This window comes from Tupaia chinensis, unplaced genomic scaffold, assembly GCF_000334495.1.
Source record: "Tupaia chinensis unplaced genomic scaffold, TupChi_1.0 Scaffold138060_1, whole genome shotgun sequence".
Lineage (NCBI taxonomy): Eukaryota > Metazoa > Chordata > Mammalia > Scandentia > Tupaiidae > Tupaia > Tupaia belangeri.
In genome coordinates, this window is record NW_006197961.1 from 1,235,315 (window position 1) to 1,242,279 (window position 6,965).

The 6,965-nt window shown below is 54.3% G+C and overlaps 1 pseudogene; it reads left to right on the forward strand.

Annotated features, from left to right (window-relative positions):
- The window catches only part of LOC102474754 (malate dehydrogenase, mitochondrial-like), an 8,629-nt pseudogene extending 3,814 nt beyond the window's left edge, over positions 1-4,815 (forward strand).
- Positions 4,816-6,965: the final 2,150 nt, after the last annotated feature.

Here is a 6,965-nt window from a genome sequence, read left to right on the forward strand (position 1 = left end):
CCACCCGCACATTTCTCAAATCACCAGGTCCAGGACTCAAACTTGGTCCTCATGGTCAGCCATGTGAGATCCAGCCGCCTTAACCACCATGCCACGGACCCAGACCACACGCACCTGCTCCACACCAGCCCCTGAGCTCAGTACAGCCAGAACTGGTGCTCTAGTGAGAAGGGCAGAAAATGTGGGCACCCCCAAGCCTGCACCCCGCCCCAGTCCCCAGCCCTGGTGCATGGACCACCTTTCTCACCGCCCTGCTTCCTGGCCTTCGCACCCACAGCTCCCTCCACGCTCACCCTCCCCTGAGAGGTTGCCCCTGCCTGAGGACGAGGACGCACCCGTCCCATTGTCCTAGGATTACTGTGCTACTCGCCCCTGTCCTCTGTTGCTGTTTTGCTCAAGGGCCAGGTCTTTGTGTTACTCGCTGCTCTGTCTCCTGTCTCTAAAATAACTTACAAAAGGCGCTGGGGGGAACAGGTGTTTGCTGAAAGAAAGAAGGAATGAAAGCGTTCTTTCCGCCTGGAGAACCTGGTGTGGCCGTGCATCCGTTACGTTAGGGTCATGCCAAGGGTCATTCAGAGCATTATCTGCAGGCAGCACGCCCTTCGGGGTACCTGGCTCACTCACGCACGGTCTTTGAACCATCTTCCAGCCCTGTCCCCGCAACAGGAAATAATTCTTACCGACCTACGGGTGCGCAAATGCCAAGCGGTCCAGGGTGACCACCCACATCTCCCTGCGGAAAAGGCAGGATCAGACCATTCAGGTCCGCTTGGATGGTCTGATCTGATCAAAGTGTCTTGTTCAGCGGGACCAGGAGTTAGCGTAATGGCTATGTCGCTGGACCCCCATGTAGTTGACCGCAGTTCAAGTCCCGGACCCGGCGGCTTAAACTCACGCTGGGTGCATGTGCGTCCATGCCCAAGATCCCGAGAGGAGAAGGGATTGCAGTGTGGCCATCCCCCCTGGGGGGTGATTTCTCGCTTTCTGTCTCTCTCTCTCTGTCTGGTGAGTGCACGCACCCTATAGCAAAAATCTCTCCAAAAAAGAAAAAGTTTTCTTGGTATAGGGCATGTACACTCGTGGAGGAGACAGAGAGAAGGTAAGAAGTCACCTCCCAGGGTGGGGGGGATAGCCACGCCACAATCCCTTCTCCTCCAGTCTCTTGGGATTTGGGGAATGCACGCGCATGCGCCCTGCGTGAGTTTCAAGCCGCTGGGTTCCACTTGAACCGTGGTGGTCCAGGTGAGAGTCCAGCGCCTTCACCACTACGCCACCTGCTGGCCCCAGGACGGGCTTACACATCTGACTGGGAGTTGCCCTGAGTCTGGGGTGGGGAGGTGGGAGTTCCAGCTCAGTCACTCAGTGTGTTTTTTCAGACAAAATTACTCTTTTATTTTTTTTTAAGAATTATTTTTATTTGACCAGAGACAGAGAGAGAGAAAGCAAGCCTTCGGGTCTGGGACTTGAACCACAGCCAGCCATGTGGGAGTCCAGCACCCTTAACGGCCACGCCACCTGCCGGCCCTTCAGACAAGATTCTTCTCGCCCTGGCCTTTCCCCCCCTGCAGCCTCGACCTCCCCGCTGGGCCTGGAATGCCCTTTTCTAGGCAAGGATTGGCAAAGAGCCCGAGAACTTGTGTTTAGACAGGAAGAAAAAACATGGCAGAAATGAACCCCGCCAGCCAGGCAAGCCAGGGCGGGCTGCGTCCTCGTCCCGGGGCCAGGAAGCAGTGCAGCTGACCCTGCGGGGTTTCCTGCCTGCGTCCACAGGGGTGCTGTGAGGGGCTGGCAGGAGGAGGGGCCTGCAGAAAGTCGGGGGGACAGTGTCCACAGAGCCGGGAGTCCCGTCCCGGTGGTCATCCCAACCTCCAGGGTAACCCCGTTTACCCCAGGCTGAGAGGATCGTGGCTTTGGGGTCAGGCGGAACGAATGCCCAGACAGTGAGCTCACGCGGGCTGGAGGCGGCGGGATAAACGCGGCTCCCGTTTCCCTGAAGCCAGAGCTTCCTGGCGGCACCCTGAAAACAGCCCAGAGCCAGGAACCCCTTCTCCTCCCTTTCCCCAGCCTCTCCTTCCCTGCAAGTTTTCCTAGGAAGGGGGCCCGGCTGGAAATAGGCCTAGAGACCCCAACTTCCTAGTGCTCCTCCTGACCTTCCACATTCTCCCGGGGTGCTGTGTGGCCTCGGGCAACTTGCCAGCCCTCTCTGAGCCTCGTTTCTTTTTTTTGTTTTCAGAATTATTTTATTTAACTTTATTTATTTATTTACTGCTTTTTTAAATTTTACCAGAGAGGGACGAGGGACAGAGAGAGAGAGAAATGGAAAGTGAGAAAGCCAAGTTACCAGGTCCGGGACTTGAATCGTGGTCATCCAGGTGGGAGTCCAGCGCCCTTAACCACCACGCCACCTGCCAGCTCCTTTTTTTGTTTTGTTTTGTTTTTTTTTAAGAATTATTTAATTTTGGGGACCAGCAAGCGACATGGTGGTTAAGGCGCTAGACACTTCCACATGACCGACCATGGTTCGAGTCCCAGACCTGGTGACTTGCTTTCTCACTTTCCTCTAAATAAATAAAAGTTTTTTAAAAATAATTATTTATTTAATTTTATTTATACATTCATTTATTTTAACTTGACCAGGCAGAGAGAGAGAGGGAGAAAGCAAGCCACCAGGTCCGGGACTCTGACCATGGTTGGCCATGTGGGAGTGTCCAGGGCCTTAACCACCACGCCACCTGCTGGTCCCAGTCCCTCCTGACTTTAAGGGGCGTCCATCGGAGTGAGCTCTCCGGGTCAGCCGCTCAGGACACGCGCTGAAACCTGGTCTAGGGTGAGGACTGGACCTGTAGACACGCCCAAGTATCCGATGCCAAAGGCTCCGCAGGAAAACCTGGACCCTGGGTCCTGTCTGCAGGGCAGCATCTCCCCGCTCCACACCACCAGCTCCTTCCCCTTAGACGGATCTTTTCCCAAAATCCTTTGCAAAAAACAGAGGCTCCCCAGGAAGTCCAGGGCTCCAGCTGCCACCTGGGTGACCTCAGGCACGTGGCTCAGACTCTCCAAGCCTGTTTCCACATCCAAAAAACAGAGGTGAAAGCCCCATCCTGCAGAACTAGAGGGAGGCGCAACCTTGATCATGTATCTGGGGCCAGCAGGTGGCGTGGTGGTTAAGGTGCTGGACTCCCACATGAGTGACTGTAGTTCAAGTCCCAGACCTGGTGGCTTGCTTTTCTCTTTCTCTCTCACTTCTCACTCTATCACTCTAAAATAAGCAAATAAATAAAGTTAAATAAAAATATCATTAAAAAATAACTCACTTGTTCGCCACCAGCTCCTGCCCCTGAAGGTCCGTGGCCCCCTCTCCCCCAGCCCCCAGTCCTGCGCTCCGCCCTCGCCCTGGCCTGTGAGCACGGCTCTCCGCCACAGCTTCAGTACCTCGGCCAGAGGGATGCTAAAGTAGCCGGCGAGGGGCTTCCCGAGGGTCTGGGCAGCCTCTTAGTGCGCCGACTGACCCTCTGCGGTATTGCGCCTCCACCCCGGCTGGCTGCAGACCCGAGCCACACAGAGACCAGAGCGAATGTGGGCCCCAGCCGCCGCCGGACTGCCTGAAAGGTCGCGATGCGGTGGTTATTCCTGCCGGAGTCCCCAGAAAGCCAGGCATGATCCGAGATGACCTGGTCACCACCAATGCCACAATCGTGGCCACCCTGGCCGCAGCCTGTGCCCAGCGCTGTCCTGAATCCACGGTCTGCAACATCGCCAGCCGGTTCACTCCACCGGCCGGATCATATCGGAAGTTTCTTTTTCTTTCTTTTTTGGAGAGGTTTTTTGCTATAGTTGCGTGCGTTTGCCAGAGAGACAGAGACAGAGAGACAGAAAGCGAGAAATGACCCCCAGGGGGGATGGCCACGCCACAATCCCTTCTCCTCCATTCTCCTCTCGGGATCTTGGGCACACACGCACACGCGCCCGGCGTGAGTTTAAGTCACCGGGTCCGGGATTCGAACTGCAGTCCACTACATGGGAGTCCAGCGACATAGTCGTTAAGCCAGCTGCTGGTCCCCACATGGGTTTTCAAGAAACATGGAGTATACAACCCCAGTAACATCTCCGGTGTGACAACCCTGGGCACTGTCAGAGCCAGCACTGTAGTTGAAGAATTTGGATCCAGCTCAAGGCAACGGCCCAGTAATCAGCGGCCATGCTGGGAAGACCGTGGCCCCCCTGATCTGTGGACTTACCCCGCAAGGTGGGCTTCCCCCAGGACCAGCTGACAACGCTCACTGGACGCATCCGGCTTGTCTTCTCCCTTGTGGACACAGTGAATGGAAAGGAAGCCATTGTGGAACGTTCCTTTGTTAAGTCACCGGGAGACGGACGGTACCTGCTTCTCCACACGGTTACTGCTGGGGGAAAGGGCATCAAGAACACTCAGCATTGGGACCAGCAGCTAGGGTAATGGCTATGTCGCTGGACTCCCATGTAGTCGATCGCGGTTTGATTCCCGGACCTGGTGGCTTAAAACTCACCCCCGGCGCGTGTGTGTGCGTGCCCAAGATCCCGAGAGGAGAATGGAGGAGAAGGGATTGCGGCGTGGCCAACCTCCCGGGCAGTGATTTCTCGCTTTCTGTCTCTCTCTCTCTGTCTGTCTGGCGAGTGCACACACCCTGTAGCAAAAAAACTCTCAAAAAAATAAATAAATAAATAACACTCAGCATCGGCAAAGGCTCCTCTTGCAAAGAGAAGGTCAGACCCAAGGCCATTCCTGAGCTTAGAGCCTCAACCAAGAAAGAAGACTTCGTGAAGACTGCGCAATGAGACAGCGATGAGTGAGCGACCAGTTTCCTTCATTGACTAAGGCATCGTGTCACTGTGCGGCCATTTCAGACCCCTCTGTGTCGTCATTTGCTTCGATGACAATTACTGTACAAACATCGTTATGCCTTCCAAACCTGGGTTGGTCTGTGTACTGGTACGTCAGTAAAAGTGATCTGATTTTCTTTTTAAAAGAAAGCAGCAGTTAGCATAATGGCTACATCGCTGGACTCCCACGTAGTCGACCGCGGTTCGAGTCCCAGACCCAGTGGCTTAAACTCACGCCGGGCGCGTGTGTGTGCATGCCCAAGATCCCGAGAGGAGAATGGAGGAGAAGGGATTGCGGTGTGGTCATCCCCCTGGGAGGGTGATTCTCGCTTTCTGTCTCTCTGTCTCTCTCTGTCTTTCTGGAGAGGGCATGTGCCCTATAGCGAAATCCTCTGCAAAAAAATTTTAAAAAGAATTATTTAATTTAACTTTATTAACTTATTTATTTAAATTTGACCAGGGAGGGACAGAGAGAGAGAGAAAGAGGGAAAGTGAGAAAGCAAGCCACCAGGTCCAGGAATCGAACTGTGGTCAGCCATGAGGGAGTTCAGCATCTTTAACCACCATGCCATCTGCCGGTCCCAATTTTCTTTTTTTAAAATAGAGACAAGGTTTGGCTATGTCACCCAGGCTGGCCTTGAACTCACAATCCTTCTGCCTCAGCCTCGAGTATAGCATGGCTGGGACTACAGGTACATGGACCTGCAGTTGGATATATATATATATATATATATATATATATAAAATACACATATATATTTTTAAATCAAGAATTATTCATTTATTTAATTCCATGTATTACTATTTTTTTAATTTGACTAGAGAGGAAGTGAGAAAGAGAAGGTCTGGGACTCGAACCACAGTTAACCATGTGGGAGTCTAGCACCTTCACACCACCTGCTAGCCCCAATAAGGTGACTGCGTTCTGAGAGAGCCAGAGAGAGGAAGTAAGAAACCACCCCCCAGGGAGGATGACCATGCCGCAATCCCTTCTCCTCCATTCTCCTTCTGGGATTTTGGGTAACCACGCACACGAGTCCCATGTGGTTTTCAAGGCGCCGAGACTCAAACCCTGGTCAGCAGGGTGGGGGAGTCCAGCACCCCAACCACCACGCCACCTGCCAGCCCCGGCTACATATATCTTTTTATTTTAGATTTTTTTTTTGCATGGGGGCGGGTGAGACACAGACAGCAAAAATGAGAAATCACCCCCAAGGGAGGATGGCCACACTGCAATCCATTCTCCTCTTGGGACTTTGGGCAGGCATGCACATGCCTGCTCTTGGCGAGTTTTTCAAGCCGTCAGGTCCAGGGACTCTCACAGCAGAATCTGCCATGTGGGATCCAGCGCCTTAATCACCATGCCACTTCCTGGCCCTTAAAAAGTTCTCCAAAAATAGTAAAACAATGAACAATCTCACATGATTCAACATAACATTAAGGACGGAGAAAAGATCTGATATGTCCGGACTTGAAGCTCAAGGATCGGCTTAAAGCAAGTCTACGAACCCCCTAACGAAGCTCCCTTTCTGCAGAAGGGGTCTGCAGTCCCCCAAAATCCTGCTTAGGAGCCCGCGACTCCCCCATTCCCCGCCCGGAGCATCAAAACTCGACCAGGTGCCCAGAGAGGTTGAGTGAGTTTCTCGGGTCACACAGCTCAAGGGAGGAGGGGCTGAGCCGCTGCCCCCGGCCCCCGCCGCTCTGTCTCGCTCCCCGGTCGGACCGTGTGGATTGTCCCCTCACGGCGCCCGGAAGCGACCCTCAGTAAACAAAGCCGTGTGTGGGCGCAGCCCCAGCTGCCCGGGGCGCGCTGTCCAGCCCCAAGGGGGCGGGGGAGGAATGTTGTGAATGAACCCAGGGCCCGCCCCGAAACCCTACAGAAGGACTACGCCGCGGGGGGTTCCCCTGCTCTCATTGGCCTCCGCCGCCCCTTGATTGACAGCGCAGCTCGCTGCAAGCTCTGATTGGGTAGACACGAAGAGACTGGCATGACAGTAATCGAATGAGCAACTGCAGTTGGGAAACCAGTCTGGAGCTCCAGCCAATGGTGGGGGAGGATCGGGGAAGCTGAGGGGGGGCCCAATAAGGACGGGCGGCGGGGGCGG